The 18,063-nt window shown below is 45.1% G+C and overlaps 1 non-coding gene across 1 annotated transcript; it reads left to right on the top strand.

The window, feature by feature from the left end:
* The first annotated feature begins 17,291 nt into the window (after positions 1-17,291).
* On the top strand, positions 17,292-17,371 carry TRNAN-GUU (transfer RNA asparagine (anticodon GUU)). Its single transcript is given in 2 exon segments — positions 17,292-17,329; positions 17,336-17,371. It is a non-coding gene; the product is annotated as a tRNA-Asn (tRNA).
* Positions 17,372-18,063: the final 692 nt, after the last annotated feature.

Raw genomic sequence — 18,063 nt, forward strand, 5'->3', positions numbered from 1 at the left:
TAGAAAAACAATAAGCTGGCATTACCTCAGTCATGCTCTAAGAGCAGTGAACTGAGAGTGATTCTCTGTAAGCTTAACATTTCCCACATCTTCCTGTAGCCACCTCACTCGACTGCACCCAGTGGAGGGAAACATGTCTGGGCTCAAACCCCGTCATGGCGGAGACACGGAGGGGCCTTTACGCTGGTGGGGGATCCCCACATTTCCTCCATTTTTATTTTTTCAAATTGAGTTCAAATAGTTTGAACTGCAATTTCTGGATGGAGGAGAACACAAGGTGGAACAGGAAGGGCAGAAAAATGAGAAGTGGAAGGACACAGCCACCAACAGCTATGATGCTTGAGAAGGATGGCAGGTGAAAACCACGTGTCCAGGAAAACAAAGTGTTAACAATGTCACGGGCAATAGTATCTTCCCGTGGAAGCACCTGGCGTGAGAAGTCAATAGCATGAATCTGTTGTTGAAGCTTGAGAATATCAAGGGACAAGTTATTATGACTCCAGATACCTTGTAAGTGAGCCTTAACTAAAGGCCATTGCCATTGAGTATCATTGTAAGGGATACTGGTAACACAGATATACTTAAAATCAACATGACAACATAACAGTAGACACAATTGAATGTTGTACACTTTGTCACCCAATAAAGTAACAGTTTGTTCTAAAGCATTAAGTTTAACTTCCAGTTTTTTATCAATATCCATTTGAGTACCCATGGAAACAGTAATATTTTGGGCAAGGTGATTAACATAAGTAGCAGTTTGTACACTATGAGCAAGACCAACAGCTGCTGTGGCAGCAATGGCAACAATAGAGACAATAGCCAGAATACCAGTAACAAGTAAACCAATGAAGCGTTTAGGGTGAAGAAGGAGGTCCCGCATCTGGTGGAGTATTTGAAGACTGCGTTCTTCATACCAGGGACCAGAAATATTAACAGGGAGCATAACATAAGGAGGTTGATGAACAACAAGAATAGTGGGTGTAGGAAAAACTGAGGAATCCAAACAATTGGTAAGAGTACAGGAAGAACAAGAAATAAAGTATTGTCCAGAGGTAAAAGTAATATTGATAGAACCATAAAGAAGAGCATAAGGAGCAGCAACACAAGCTTTAACATAATGACGGTGATAAGGAGAAGATGAAGGGACATATGTAGGGCTACGAGAGCCAACCTTGTAATAAGCAGGCACCAAAGCAGGAAAGAGTCACCAAAGGGAAGGGAATAGTCGACCAGAGGGAGTGGAGACAAGGGGAGTGCTCCAACCACCGGGGACATGGTAATGAGGAGCAAAGTTACTAAGAGGAAAGGGAATAGACCAATCATATAAAGTAAAACCAGAAGACAAGGTATACCGTACAGCTTGATGGACTGTGTAACAGGTTTTCCATGGAGGAAAGGAATCAAAAGAGTGATTAGTAGGGTAGCAACGAGGTTTATCTTTATCAGGGAAATGAGGAGAAGTAAGATTCCAGGATTCCTTAATGGCATAATAAAACAAATACCAATTTTGAGTGAAATAGGATTCACCAGGGAGTAAATCAGAAGGGTCTTCATAGGTAGAAAGTTGTTTGAAATCCAAATGAAAGCAGTAAGGAGAGGTTTGGAAAGGGGTAACAGGTAAAGAAGAGGATGAAAGAAGACCCAAAGAAGCAGGGGCATGAAAACACATGGGAGGACTGGCAGCTTGAGCTACATAAGAGTAGGGAGCAGATTGAGGAGTAATATGAGTAGAAGAGGGAAGCCCAAAAACAGAGGTATCATTGAGGTAGACAGAGAAAGAAGGATCATTCCAAGTGACCGGGCAAAGAACTGGGGGATTGGGAACATAGGCCCAAAGAACCTGAGAATCAGGCAACGGTTGAGCCTGAGCTTGAACTGGAGTAGTGGTTTGACATGACAGAATAGCCAACATAGCCAAAAAAAAAAAAAAAAAAAAAAAAAAATTAGAAGGAGTACAAGACTGTCCATGTTCACGAATGAGGCAGGAAGCTTCAGCGCTGAGACGGCGTATTTGATTCCAGGTGGGAAGGGACACCGAACAACGAGGTGTTGGAGAGTCGGGGTGACGTCTACAGCATTGTCTGTGAAGGATGCTGGAGTTATTTTGAGGCGTCATCACATGAAGACGGCGAAAGCAGGAGATGAGGCTTTGTGGAGAGTTGCGAGGGGGCATGCTTGACAAGACGTTCAGGCACCCAGACAGGAGACTCAGCGGACCTGGGGAAAACACAAACATGTCCTCGTCCCCATATGAGGACAGGATCAGGCCCATGCCATTGGTTAGAGAGAGAGTCTTTCCACAAAACCTCAGGAGTAGGTTTGTTTTGGGGATGTCAAAAGTGATCAGCTGATGAACAGCCTTCAGCATGTAAAGTTAAAAAGTTGAGAACATACAGGGCATGGTTCAATCTGTTGTGAGGAGACTTAAGCAAAAGGGCAGAAGAAGGGTCATGTTGTAATTTCTGTAAAAGAGTTTTTATAACAGAGTGGAAATGTTCCACGATTACTTGTCCCTGAGGATTGTAAGGAATGCCCGTTCGGTGAGAGATCTGAAATTGAGAGCAAAAGGAAGCAAAAGCTTTGCTAACATAAGCTGGTCCATTATCTGTCTTTAAGATTTTTGGAACACCTAGAATAGAAAAAACTCATAAGCAATGAGCAACAACGTCTCTAACAGCTTCACCTGTATGTGCAGAAGCAACAGCAAAATGAGAATAAGTGTCAATGGTAACATGAACATATTGCAATTTACCAAAGGGAGAAAAATGAGTAACATCCATTTGAAAAATATGAGCAGGCAGGAGACCTCGAGGGTTAATTCCTAAATGATGAGTAACAGGCAAGTGTGGAGCACAAGCCACACAAGATTCAACTATGTGTCGAGCTTGCTCTCTGGTAATCTTAAACTGTAACCTGAGACTATGAGCATTTTGATGATGGAGTGCATGAGAGGCCTGTGCTTGCTGAACCGATGTTAAAACAGGAAAAATTTGTTGAGTGAGTTGGTCAGCAAAGGCGTTTCCTTCAGCCAGAGGTCCTGGAAGGAAAGAATGAGCTCTGATATGTCCAATAAAAAATGGGGAAAGACGGTGATGGATAACTTGCTGTAAAGGAAGAAGATGATGAATTATAGAAGAGGAGTCTGAAAGAGAAAGGGGAGCAGTTTCAAGATGTTGAACCAAATTAACTACATATTGACTGTCAGAATATAAATTTAAAGGTACATCACAATTAGTAAGAACATGCTGAACGGCAAGCAATTCCACACGCTGGGCAGAGGTTTCCTCGGTCTGAAAAGAAAAGGGTTGTTGGTTAATGGTGCCAGCAGTGAGACCTGTGGATGAGCCATCAGTGAAAGCCAATGCTGCAGAGGGCAGAGGAGTTTTTACACAATTTTGAGGGAAAATGAGAGAGCATTGTGAATAAAAATGTAAAATCTCGTCAGCTGCATAATGACAGGAGATCTGACCGGGATAGCCTGCAAATGCTAATTGCCAAGAATCACAAAATTGCCAAAGCCACTGCTGCTGTGCAGCAGAATAGGGAACAATAATAATAGGTGGTTCAAATCCAGAGTAAGAGCACGCTGTCTGCCTTTGGTAATTAAAATAGCCACAAGATCATAATAAGGGCAAATAACTTTAGATCGGGTGTCAGGAAGATGCATCCATTCCAAAACTCCTTGTTGCCAGAAAACACAGTAGGAGTATAGGCAGTGCATAGCACACAGTACAACCATGCAATATTATGTTTAATTCTAGACAGGTTTTGCTTTGATAGAGCATGATGAACCAACTGTAAAGCTTCTGAGGCTTGAGGAGACAAAGACCTAGGAGAGGTTGGGTTAGAAGAGTCTTTCAGGATATCAAATAAAGGCTTTAGTTGACCAGTAGTTAATTTTAAACTAGGACGAATCCAATTGATATCACCCAGGAATTTTTGGAAATCATTCAAGGTTTTAAGATTAGCCGTGGACAAAATAGGATTTTTAAAAGACACATGGTTGTGTTCTATTAAGCGACCAAGATAATGGTAGGGAGTAACAGTTTGAATTTTATCAGGAGCAATGACAAGATGAGCTTTGTCAAGGCATTGATGTAAGGAGAAAAATGCTTTAGACAACAAAAGCTCTGTGGGAACTGCCAATAATAGGTCATCCATGTAATGTAAAAGGAGCACATCAGGGAAATCCTGGCGAACAGGGAAAATGGCTTTAGCAACATAGGACTGGCATAATGTAGGACTGTTTGCCATGCCTTGTGGAAGAATGACCCACTCATATCGATCATAAGGGCGTTCAAAATTAGTTGATGGAATACTAAAAGCAAAGCGTTTGCAATCAGCAGGTGACAACGGAATAGTAAAAAAGCAGTCCTTTAAATCAATGACTATCAAATGCCAGTGTTGAGGAACAACAACAGGGGAAGGCAAACCAGGTTGTAAGGGTCCCATAATTTCCATAGTTTCATTAACCTTTCTAAGATCTTGTAATAAACACCATTTACCAGATTTTTTCTTTATGACAAAAACAGGAGAGTTCCAAGGACTGTTAGTAGGACGAATGTGTCTGGCAGCAAGTTGTTCCTGAACCAACTCACGGGCTGCAGAAATCTTTTCAGAGGACAGGGGCCACTGTTCTACCCACACTGGGACATCAGATTTCCATGTGATGGCATCAGCATGAGCATCGGGAATTACAGTGGTCCCTTGGAAAAATAACCCAGTCCAGAATGATCAGTTTTTTGTGGCAAGGAAAGTGGCTCAGGCATCCCTTGCAAACATTTTCCAAGTCCTTTAGAAGGCTGATAACCTTGCTGTAACATCATATTTAAAGCTTTACCACCAGTAACCAAATGAGTCCCCATAGCCTCCAGGATATCATGGCCCCAGAGGTTAAGAGGAATGCCAGTGACAATGTACGGGCAAAAGGAGCCAGAATGGCCCTCATGATCTGTCCAGGAAAGCAGATCAGCAGATTGTAAGGGATGATTACTCATTCCTATACCTTGTAGGGCTGTCATGGTGGGGGTGGCCGGCCAAGAAGAAGGCCAAAATTTAGAAGAGATAACAGAGACATCAGCTCCAGTATCCAAAAGACCTTTGAAAGATTTTCCATTAATTGTAAGACACAATTCAGGCCTAGTGGCAGAGAGTGATTGTATCCAATAAGCATAAGAGGAAGATCCAAAACCACAGTCTCCTCTGGAGTCATTTACAAGCGGCGAGCCAATTTTCAAATTAACAGGTATGAGTAACAACTGAGCAAAGGGCTGATTGGGGCAAGTGTATAAACACCTGTGGGAGACCAAATCATAACTTTAATTTCACCTGTATAGTCAGAATCAATAACACCAGGGAGAACTTGAAGACCTTTTAAGGAGCAACTGCTGTGTCCTAAGACAAGACCAACATGATTAGGAGGTAAAGGGCCAAAAACACCAGTAGAGATAGCCTGTGGTCCCATATCAGGAGTTAATATTTGAGTGGCGGAGGGACAGAGGTCAAGTCTGGCACTATTTGGGGTTGCTTGGAAGAGTTGAGAAACGGATTTTGGGGAATGTGAGATTGCCCGAGTTGTTGAGGGGGCCGGGGCAGCCCCCTCTGGGAGTTTCCCGAACGTGGTTGCAGTGGGTTACCCTGAGCATCACGTTTAGAATGACACGCATTAGCCCAATGATTACCACGGTAGCAACGTGGGCATTCCCCTGGTTGCCGGGGAGATGGCTTTGCAGGCATTGGAGGAGCCGGCAATGACAAAAGAGGTGGAGAGGACTGGACAGGTGCTTTACAGGACTTAGCAAAATGTCCGAGACCACCACAGCGGAAACATTTCAGATTAGGTTTGGTCTGAGTAGATTTTTGTTTAAGAAAAGCAGCAACAGTCATACCGGCCTGAGCTGCAGCCATGGCCAGACCCTGTTGGTAAGCGGGTCCAATATCAGCACACTGGCGAATATAACCTTGGAGATCCACCTTGTGGCGCCAAGGTCTAATAGCAGCCTGACAGGTGGCATTTGTATTTTCAAAAGCCAACTGCTTAACAAGCATAGAGGCAGTGTCTGCTGTTGTGTGGTGTCAATTAGAACTTCTGAAAGAGTTTCAACATCAGGAAGCGGCGGGATATCAGGATCGGGGAGAGTATGAGGCTCGGGTGGAAGAGAGGGTATGGGCGGGGAAAAGGGAACAGAAAAAGATGTAGAAACATCAGGCATGGAAGTATATGAAGGAGCAGTAGCAGCAGGAGGTTTGCAAGGACAAATACAATCACGCAATTTTGTCCAAACAGAAAGTAAAACAGCTGACTGAGGCAAAGACTCATTGTGGGCACAAAATTGATCAATCTTTTCACCTATAGCAAGCCAAGCAGATTCATCAAGAAAACTACTTTCAGGAGACCAACGGCAAATTTCACGAACAATGTGCACAAATTCCTCCACATTTTTCTGCTTCACATTATGACCATGAGACTTAGTCATAGAATGCAACAATTGAATAAACATATTATGTTCCTTAGACTCAATGTTTCCCATAGTTTTACTCCAGATTGACAATAAAATCAACAGCTTATATTTACAAGATTAAAAGTAACCAAAACTCGCTTACTGAACAGCCGGCACTTTACTCTTAATTGAATTGAGCGTCACTTTGATCTCCCGTGTCCAGGTCACTCACGCTGGGCGCCAGATGTCGTTGGCCGTGAGACCGGCACGTCTGCCGGGGGTCTCTTGACCAGCAAGAGGGTCCTAATACCTGGAAGAGAGAGTGCGCGGAAAAAAAGGGAGATAGAGAAGATGGGTCCGGAGGTCTGAAATGAGCGATGCTCAGATCAGTGATTTATTCTTTGTGCACAGAAGTTTATATAGGATTTTACATACAGTGACTGACGTCAGTTTTCTTACAGAATCATTATCAGGGGAAAAAACAGAAAGTTACAAGGTAACCAAAGGAGGTTCAAAGTAACCAAGGGAGGGGGCAACATGCGAGCTTACCAAAAGGTCACAAAAGATTCTTATCCTCTTATCCATTGTTACAGAAAATGACGTTAAGACAGGTGGGCAAGCAATAAATCAGGAAGGGAGCAATTTTCTAGTAATACAGTGAATAATCTCAATGCTTCTGTGACTACAGGTAAACAGAGTCATAGAACTAGCCCAGAACAGGGACTTCAACAGAAAAACAATAAGCTGGCATTACCTCAGTCATGCTCTAAGAGCAGTGAACTGAGAGTGACTCTCTGTAAGCTTAACATTTCCCACATCTTCCTGTAGCCACCTCACTCGACTGCACCCAGTGGAGGGAAACGTGTCTGGGCTCAAACCCCGTCATGGCGGAGACACGGAGGGGCCTCTACGCTGGTGAGGGATCCCCACAAGTCTCCTGACATATCCAGTTTCTTGCTCTGTTTTTTCCCCTCATTTTGAAATAAAACAATAAAGGGCAATCTTCTCATGGAAAGTGTGCAAATCCATCTCTTTATGAAACTCCATTTAGTTCATCATCTCCACTTATGTCCATGGCCATGTCCTCAGTTTCCTTCTCACAGGAATCCACTTCCGCTCAGATTTCCTTAAAACCCTGGGCCCTCAGCTGAGGAATGAGGGGAGCCCTGTCCTCAGGAGGAGGGAGGTCACATGAGATAAGGGGCAGCATCTGGGGCTGTGGAGAGGACACAGGGAAGGCGCTCAGTGAGTATTGGGCGATGAACAGTCCCTGACACGTGCCGTGATAACTCAAGTATTAAAACTGATTTCTTCACTTGTGTCTCTTTTGCTTCCCCATGGATTCCCACACTCCCAGTCAGGACTCATCCCCGCTGGCTCCAACACTCTCACCTGCTGGCTTTCCCAGGAATCCAGAGCACTGACCAGGCTCCGGGCAATGGGACAGAGTGAATGCCTTTTGTTTCATTCTCCTTTACCTGGTGACTTCTCCCTGCTGTCTAATAGGGCATTTGTTCCCTACTACGTCTTCTCTCTTTCATTCATCTTATTTTTCTGCATATTTTTCCAAGTTCAATGGATCAGATTATAATGTTAGAGATTATTAAGTTAACTCAACCTCTTCCACATCCCTATGTGGAATACTTTCTGTGAGTAGAATTTTATATATAAATATATGCAATTTTGTCATTTGTCATATACATTATATATATTTGGCATGTATTTTTAATGAAATGTGTGTATATGTAATATGCATATCTAGATGAGAGTTTCATAAATATCCCATTTTGGTCTTCCCAATTCTTTTCTCTCATATGTTCATTTAGTGTTGATTTTCCTTGTTGTTTAGAATCCACACCCTCCCAAAACACAGCCTGTGTTCAGTGTGATTTCCTTGCCTTGGCCTCATCTACCTGGAAGCTGCTTGTGTTTACTAATCCAGTCTCTTTAATTTGTTTATCAATTGGGATCACCGCTCCCTTCTGGCAATCTTGTCATTACTGGGTGATGTGGGAAAAATCAACAATACAGAAAAGACCAAAACGTCTTTCTTGGCAGGACATGATGCTACATTTATTCATCACTTTTACTGAGACTGTTTGTGAAGGTTACTTTTGGGATAATTTGACTGGGCCACGGGGTGCTCAGATATTTGGTTAGACATTATTTCTCACTGTATCTCTGAGGGTTTTCTGGATGCAATAGACATTTGAATCGGTAAACTGAGTAAAGCAGATTGCCTTCCCCAGTGTGCATGGGCCTCATCCAGCCCACAGAAGGCTTGAATCAAATAAAAGTCTAAGAAAGAAGTCTGTCTGTTTCACTGCCTTCGAGCTGGGACATCAGTCTTCTGCCTTGGGCCTTGGACTTGGCGGTGAACTATATTCGACTGTCCTGGGTCTACAGCTTACTCAGTGTAGACTTGGACTTCTCTGATTCCATATCACATGTGCCAATGTAAATCTCTCTCTCTCTCTCTCTGTCTGTGTGTGTGTGTCCTGCTCGTTTTCTTCCTCTGGAGAACTCAGACTAATACAGTAATATATGCTTGTTGCCAGTCTTTGTCTCTATGCTTTTCAAAGGTATAAAATAAATAAATAAAACAAAACCCTGGAGCATTCTCAAAGAAAAACCACAAAAGAAATGAATTCTGACAGGTTTTACAGTGAGACATTCAGGTGTGAGGAAAATATGAAAAGCATTATGCTAGGGAAAGCAAACGCTATTGAGAATGTCACACAAACACAAATTACTCATCAGCAGGTAGGTTTGACCCTCAGGATGGGCACATTTTATGTTAAGTGTACTTTTGGTGGAATTTAAGATGAATCTAGGACTTTCATGATGGATGTGTGTGTGTAGACATACATATGCATATGCACAATATACACACACATACATATATATATATACATATATATATATATGGAGAGAGAGAATTATGTCTTGCTATCTTGTCCTGGCTGGTCTCCAACTCTGGGCCTCAATCAATCCTCCCATCTCCACCTCCCAAAGTGTCCAGATTATGAAGGTGAGCCACTTCACCCAGCCCAATTTAATGTTTTAAATTTAGGTAAACAATTGTGGAAGACAGTGTGATAATTTCTCAAGGATCTATAACCAGAAATACCATTTGACCCAGCAATTCCATTACTGGGTACAAACCCAAAGGATTATAAATCATTTTATACTATAAAGACACATGCACACGTATGTTTATTGCAGCACTCTTCAATAGCAAAGACTTGTAACCAACCCAAATGCCCATAATGACAGAATGGATAAAGAAAACATGGCACATATACACCATGAAATACTATGCAGTCATAAAATAGAATGAGTTAATGTCCTTTGTGGGGAATGGATGAAGCTGGAAACTATCATTCTCAGCAAATTGATGCAAGAACAGAAAACCAAACATTGCATGTTCTCACTCATAAGTGCGAGTTGAAAAATGAGAACACATAAACACAGGGAGGGGAACATCACACACCAGGGCCTGTTGGGGGGTAGGGGGTAAAAGGAGAGATAGCATTAGGACAAACCCCTAATGTAGATGATGGGTTGATGAGTGCAGCAAACCACCATAGCACATGTATAAGTACACGTAATACACCTGCACGTTCCGCACATGTATCCCAGAACTTAAAGTATAATAAAGAAAAAATTTTTAAATTTAAATACACATCCCAAAAATTACATAACAAGTTCAGGAAGCCTCCTTTATGCCAGTTGTACAAAAACAGAAAAGATGGCACATCGATGACAAATGTCAAAGTGGCAACACCCTAAATTGGTGAAAGAGAAAAAAGTTATTTTGGAATGCTATGCCACAGTGAAAAATCTTTCAAAAATGTGACTGAAGTAAAGACATTCAAAGGCATACCAAAAATGAGGCCAGGCATGGTGACTCAGGCCTGTAATCCCAGCACTTTGGGAAGCAGGCAGATCACTTATGGTCAGGGAGTCAGAGACCAGCCTGGCCAACATGGCAAAGCCTTGCCTCTACTAAAAATACAAAAATTAGCGAGGTGTGGTGGCACATACCTAAAATCCCAGCTACTCAGGAGGCTTAAGCATGAGAATCACTTGAACCCAGGAGATGGAGGTTGCAGTGAGCTGAGATCATGCCACTGCACTTCAGCCTGGATGATGGAGCAAAATTCCATCTAAAAAAAAAGAAAATACAAATAGAGAAACCCATTTGGGACCCTTCCTCTGCACGAGGGAGCTTTTCTCTTTCTTTCACCTATTAAACTTCTTCTCTTAAACTAAAAAGAAAATGCAAATAAAAATAAAGACATAAAAATGCATGAAAGCATTCACTGACCCACACCACAAGAAAGGTTGAAGAAGTACTCTAGGCCTCAGATAAGGACACCAGACAGAAATCTGGACCTCCACGAAGAAATACAGATGACTGAAAATCGCCGTGTGAGTACTTTGATGTTGGGGTTTATAACGTGTCTAAAATCAAATTACATGACGACGCTAGCATAAAGGCCAGAAGCGGAGGTATAATGTCACTTGATGGCAGACTATCAAGATGTAGTCTGGAAACCCTAAAGCCATCACTGACATAACAAAAAGAATTATAGCTAACAAGGCAAAATAGAAAGAAAATGGACTGATATAAAAACCATGTGATCACGCTGCTGGAACAACTACTCTCCAGGCCTCTCCCTATAGAAACACACCAGAGACCAGTGAGAAGTGAAAAGAATGATGAGTGCAGCATTGTTTGTAATCCTAAAGTAATAGAACCAACGCAATTTCAAAGATAATGGAAAGCGCTTTATTTATTTAACAAACACAAGCAATCGAACAAACAAACAGTGGAAGGAAGTCCTTTTGCCTAAAGGAACGCAGAAGGTCATGAGATGCTACTCCTTCAAGGATTTCAGGGTTCCCAGATGCTTAGTTTTCGCGCTCGTTCTTCTGGAACATCTTACTCTTGGGAGCGACAGGTTCTCACATTTGGGCTCTTTCAGGTTCTGTCTCCGTTTTCCCCTCAATTCCTCTCCATTCTGCTGCAATAAAAAATTAAATCTCACCGCCAGTGCCTCTGCGCGAGGCTTTTAGGAGGTCTGGATGTCTGGTCCACCGCTCCATGGCTTCTTTCCCTGCTTTTCCCTTTCCCCGCTCCATGGCTTCTTTCCCTGCTTTTCCCTTTCCCTGCTCCCGCCGTCCCGCCCCACGACCCGACTCCAGCCCTGCTGAGCCCCCAGGCTCCACCGCGCAGAAGGTGCCCTGGAGGCCCTGCCCTTTGCTCACCCCGCGGAGTGCCCAGAAATCAACCTGAATAAACGCTTTGTAAATGGAATTTCCATGGAAAAATCTCTCATGATTTCCATTCTCAAGGCTCTTAAAATGGAAGCTAAAGGCGACGATGCATTCGTTCGACTAGTCCTAGTCGTGCGCCCTGCTGAGTGCAAGACCCTGCTCCCCGCGAGAGGACCCATGAGCGACCCTCACCACATCCCTGTCCTGGTCAAGCCCCCGTGTGGGACACAGGATCGGAAGACAGCAGCGGAAGCTCCGCAGAGGCCCCGAAAGTGACTGGGCAGCGTGGGCACAGGCTTCCTCACTGGGTCAAGTGGGCGCAAAGAACGGGAAGAGCCATCCCAGGAGCCCGCCAGGCGTTCAGCTTCCCTTCGACCCCCAGGTGGCTCCGCCCAGGTCGCGGACCGGGGTGTTTCCGGGGGCTTCTGAAGCAGCGGCGGGGCAGGGCGGGCGAAGGCCATTCCGCTGTCCTCTGACTCCAGAATCTCCCAATGCGCGGGTGTCCTAAGGGACCAGCAGATTCGCCGCTCTTATCTCTCCAGGTTCCCCAGGTCTCGCTCGCCGTCCTACCGGGGCAGCTCTGAGGCTGGAAGGGACGCGGGAAGTTTGGTGAGGGCCCTGCCTATAGCACCCAGTGGAGCCACCAGCACCGGTCTCTGTGGCGCAACTGGTCAGCGCATTAGGCTGTTAACCGAAAGGTTGGTGGATTGAGCCCACCCAGGGACGCCTCCTCCAACTTTTAGAGAGTTCAGTATTATCAGTCACAGAGAATTTCCCGTTTCTTCCCATAGTCCTAACTCCGAAAGGTTGGTGGTTCTAGGCCAGCCAGGGATATGCCTATTTCAGGGAGGGTTTTCTCTTCTCAGGATTCTAGTCACAGTTAACAGGGATCCCTGTCAAGGGCCACCTCCCTCAGAGATCCAATCTGAAAGAGCATCTCCTGAAATGTCAGGTTGTCTTGTGCCTGTGTACAAGAAACAGAGACCAAACGGGTCCCTCTGCTGCAATAAAATCCTCATGCTGCCCCTGATAGGCTTGGATGGGTTATATACCAGCCTCATTTTTTTTTTCATTTTTAACAGGAAGCTTAGAGAGGTGTCCTATCCCCAGGATGTGCCTGGATTTACATAATATGACCAGTAGAATCATTTATCATCATCATAATCCTCTCCATCATTTTCGAAAACAGCATTTTCCCCTAGTTTGTGCATGATTTATTTAACACTTTTCAAAATGTGTTTGAAATGAGGTTGGCTTCATGGTTTTGGGATTTTGAAGAATCCTGCAATTATCATTCTTGCATACATCTCTTTGGCCACTGATATTCCTATACTGTAGAGAAATGGATGTGCCACTGCCATGTTACAGGCTTTTTAATTTTTAGTTTTAGGTTTTGTGGTGGGGTCTCATTCCGTCTCTCAGGCTGGAGCGCAGTGGCCCGATCATGTCTCACTGCGGTGTCAACTTCCCAGGCTCAAGTGATCCTCCCATCTCTCAGCCTTCCCAGTAGCTGGGAATACAGGTGTGGGCCATCATGCCCTGCTAATTTCTGTATGTTTTGTAGAGAAGGGATTTCACCATGTGGCACAGGCTGGTCTCCAAACTCCTGGGCTGAAGCAGCTCCAAGGCCTCAGAAGGTGCCAGGATTTAAAGGCATGAGTCACTGCATCGGGCCTTGTAGAACATCTCTAACTTCAGCACATTTAGCAAAATTATCTTCTGTGGGAGAGGCACCAAATTACATTCCAATTTATTTCTCAACTCCAATACTGTCTCTTTCTTCATTTACTTGCTGGCACAACAAACTTTCTTCTCCCTCCCCACCTTTTTTTAGAGTAGGTCTCACTCTGTCACCCAGTGTGGAGTGCAGTGGTGTGATCTCAGCTCACTGCAACCTCCACTCCCTGGGCTCCAGTGATCCTCACACCTCAGCCTCCATAGTAGCTGGATCTACTGGCATGCACCACCACATTCAGGTTTGTTTTTTTTTTTGTAGAGATAGGGTCTTGCTTTGTTGCCCCTGTTGGTCTCTAACTCCTGGGCTCAACAGATCCATCTGCCTTGGCCTCTCAAAGTGCTGGGATTTCAGGTGCAAGCCACCATCCTTGGCCATGTGCCCAGGATATTCTAATAAGGGGCTAGGTGGCTTCGTGGCTTAACTAAGAGGATGATACAACAGAAGGACATGGAGGACATTACACACAGATATTCTGTGGCACAGGATGCACAGGTAAACTTCTAAGATGTTTCATTTGATTTTTGAGACAAGGCCTCACTCTGTTGCCAAGGCAGCCATGCAGTGGCATGGTCATAGTGTAACATGATCATGGCTCACCTCAGCCTCAACCTCCCTGGGCTCAGGTGATCCTCCCACCTCAGCCTCCTGAGTAGCTGGGACTGCCAGCATACACCAATGCTGGCTGGCTAATTTTTGTATCTTTTTGTAGAGATAGGGTTTCACCATGTTGCCCAGGCTGCTCTCCAACTGAGCTCAAGCAATCCACCTGCCTCAGCCTCCCAAAGTGCTGCTATTACAATTGTGAGTTACTGTGCCCAGCTTGTCATTGTTTCCTGTGGTGACCAAGTCACATGGGTCCAGAGAAGACAGGTCACAATGACCTCTTTGATAGCCTTCTGCCAAGTCGCTTATCCAAAGGGAGTAAAATCACAATGGCCCCAGACATTTTTTCTCCTCCCTATTACTCTTTTCTTTCTAAATTTTGATTTTACTTTTATTTGCTGAAAACAAACTAATGCCAGTTCTCCCTTCTATATTAATGAATTCACATGCAGGTAAGTGTCTCTGAGTTATTCCCTGACTGATTTCTTTCAGAGGCTATGTCCATAAAAATCAGCCCATCTGAGAAACATCACTGGAGCCAACAGAATCCTGCACCTAACAGGCCCCTGTTACAGACCCAGATCCTTAGCGCTGTTGGCTCTTGTTCCATTTCCCACTGCTCAGCACACAGAAAGCCAATCATTGAGACATTGAGCATTGCTGAGGAAGAAGACTTCAATCCCAGCTACGTGGGAGGCTGAGGTAGGAGAATGGCTTGAACCTGGGAGGCACAGGTTGCAGTGAGCCGAGATCGAAACATTGCACTCCAGCCTGGCCGACAGAGTGAGACTCTGTCTCAAAAAGAGAGAGAAAAAGAGAATACAATAGTGTAACCATTCTAAAATACTGTCGGATAGTTTCCAATACAGTTAAAAATACACCTACCTCCTGACCCAGCCATTCCATTACTAGGCTTATACTCAACAGAAATGAAGGCACAGGTCCATAAAAAGGCCCTTAGTAGAATATTTGTAAACACCTTATTCACAATCGCCAAGACTAGAAACAGCCCAATTGTCCATCAACTGTAGTGTATTCACAGGTTAGAAAACACTCATCAATAACACCAAAAACCTGAGATTCATGCCATATAATGGAAGAATCTCATAATCATCGTTGCATTTAAAAAAAAAAAAAAAACAGGCAAAATCAGTATACTCCTTTACGTGATCTCAAGAAGAAGCAAAAGTAAGTCACAGAGATGGAAATCAGAAGGGTGACTGCCTAAGTGGGGATGGGGTGAGGATTGACAGGAAAGGGGCTCTAATGAATTTTTGGGCTGGTGACAATGTCCCATAACTTTGATCTAGGTGATAGTTTCTTTTGTCAAAATGCACTGAGCCTCGAAGTTAAGATTAGCACACTTTGGTCTGTGTGGATTATGCTTCAGTCATTTACTGATAGCAAATAAAGAAATAAAAACAAAATTTAAACTTGGGGCCGGGGAATGTCATTAAGTTTTGATTTTATTACATTCTTTAGGTTTCGCTTAAAATACCCGGTTGGACTGTGAACTCTCATCTTTTCCTGTTCATTTCTGTTTTGGCCTGAAAAGGCCCTATGGATGTTTGAAATATCTGAGCTAAAGAAAAAGGTACAGCCACATCATGTCATCAGTAAAAGATTCCAATAAGTCTGACTGAGAGGGAGCTCCTCACCTTTTGGGTATTGCACTTGCTCAGAGAGGGGGCAAATGTCTAGCCTTTCAAGATGACGCGACCCCGGACAGCAGGGTACCGGTTCCTTCTATTCCTGCCACTACAGAGAGCTCCGAAGCCACAGGACAGTTGTAACCTCTCTACTCACAGGTAAACGGCACAGCCCAGGCTGAGGTTGGAGGCTAAAGGGAAAGAAGAACCCTACACCCTAGAAGGGACACTGCAGTAACTCCGATTCGAGCCGAGTTTGCTGTGGCCACAGCACAGAGTAGCAACCACAATGCGAGCAGGGTGAGCCACAGGAGCTGACGCGCCGGACTCCTTTAAACTTAATGTACGACTGCTTCCGTTTTGGAGATCAAAGGGTCCACATAGATTTCGTTTTTTCTTGATGTCTCTCCATTTTTCCCCACCCTGCTGTAATAAAAACACTTCTCATCTCTCCCTGGTGCAGTCTCACCGCTGCACAAAGCTACTGCAAAGTTCTGTCTCTACCGGTCCAGCCTCTACCGACTTCCTGGCCGTCCTCCTGGCAATTCCCTGTTGGACCCACCCCAGCCCAGCTCCCAGCCTCCTGCCCCAGGCACGCACCCAAAAACAGTGCAGCTGACCCCTCAGCTCCACCACGCCAAGTGGCAGGACCCCTCTGTTGCCACCGGCCCCTAGAGGGCCTCGCCCCTTGCCCTCTTCTGGGGATGCGGAGAAATCAATCGGAATCAAGCCTTTTTAAAAGAACTTCCCCTTCACGACCAGTCTGGGCGACCTGGCGAAATCCTGTCTGTACAAAAAATACAAAAATTAGCCGGGCGCGGTGGCGTGCCTGTTGTCCCAGCCATCTGGGGGCTGAAGCAAGAAGATCGCTCGGCCCCGGTAGGTCGAGGCTGGCCGAGGCTGCAGTGAGCCGAGTTTGCGGCACTGCACTCCAGCCTGGGCGACCAAGAGAGACTCCGTCTCCAAAACAAAACTCCCATGGAAAAACAGTTCGTAATTTCTATTTTCAGGGTTCTTCAGAGGACGAAAAGCAAAAGGCGATGATGGATTCGTTCAACAAGTCCTAGTCGTCGACCCTGGTGAGTGCAGACCCTGCTCCTCGCGAGAAGACCCACCAGCGACCGTCACCCCCATCCCTGCCCTGGTGGAGCCCGCGAGCGGGGCACAGAATCCGAAGACAGCAAAGGAAGCTCCGCAGTGGCCCCGAAAGCCACTGAGCAGGGTTTTGTGGCGCAAAAAATGGGAAGAGCCAACCCGGGAGCCCACCAGGCGTTCAGCTTCTCTTGGGCCCCCAGGCGGCTCGGGGCGGTCGGGGTCGGGGGCGTTTCCGGGGCCTTCTGAAGCAGGCCAGGAGCAGGATAGGGGATAGTCATTCCGCTGTCCTCTGACTCCAGAATCTCCCAGCGCGGGTGTGCAACGTGACCGTACCGACTCACAGGTCTCTAATCTCTCCGGTTTTCCAAGGCTTAGCTCAGTCGCCAGCGGTTGGGGAAGGGGAGGGCTGAAGACGGAAGGGATGAGGGTAGTTTGGTGAGTGTGCCCTCCCTAAAGCGTCCTGTAGCATCTGTAGTCACGGTCTCTGTGGCGCAATGGGTTAGCGTGTTTGGCTGTTAACTGAAACTGAAAGGTTGGTGGTTCGAGCCCACCCAGAGACGCCTCGTGTTGTGTTTTAACCCGTTTTAATCAACCAGGTTAACCGGTTTCTGATGATATATAATCAACCAGGTTAATCATGGGACATTAATCCCGAGACACACATGTCCTCTTCCACAACTTCTCATGTCTGAGGCAGTGAGAAGGACCAACCGCGCCTTATATCTGTCACACTCAGAAATCCCAGAGACCTTAGACAGTAATTCATTTCTGGTGTGATAAAACTCTTCTTTGCTGCCATAGAAGGCTTGGGCGAGTAAAGTGCCTCAAGTTTTTCATTTATAATAATAGGAGACCTATTACAGTGGCATCCTATCACCAGGATGTTCCTGGGTTTACTGATTGCTCTATCAATAATGTGACCAGTGGAATCAGTGGAATCAGTCATCTTCATGCTGATCCTCACCATGTTTGTGAAAACAGCATTTCTTCCTCAGTTTGTGCATAATTTATTTAACGCTTTTCAAACGTTTTTGAAGGCTGATCACTGTGGCTGATGCCTGTAATCCCAGCATTTTGGGAGGCCGAGGCTAGTGGATCATCTGAAGTCAGGAGTTCGAGACCAGCCTGGCCAACATGGTGAATCACTGTCTCTACTAAAAATACAAAAATTAGCCGGCATGGTGGTAGGTGCCTGTAATCCCTGCTACTCAGGAGGCTGAGGCAGGAGAATTGCTTGAACCTGGGAGGTGGA

This window comes from Aotus nancymaae, unplaced genomic scaffold, assembly GCF_030222135.1.
Source record: "Aotus nancymaae isolate 86718 unplaced genomic scaffold, 86718_ANA_hifiasm-v0.15.2.pri h1tg000022l_1, whole genome shotgun sequence".
Taxonomy (NCBI): Eukaryota; Metazoa; Chordata; class Mammalia; order Primates; family Aotidae; genus Aotus; species Aotus nancymaae.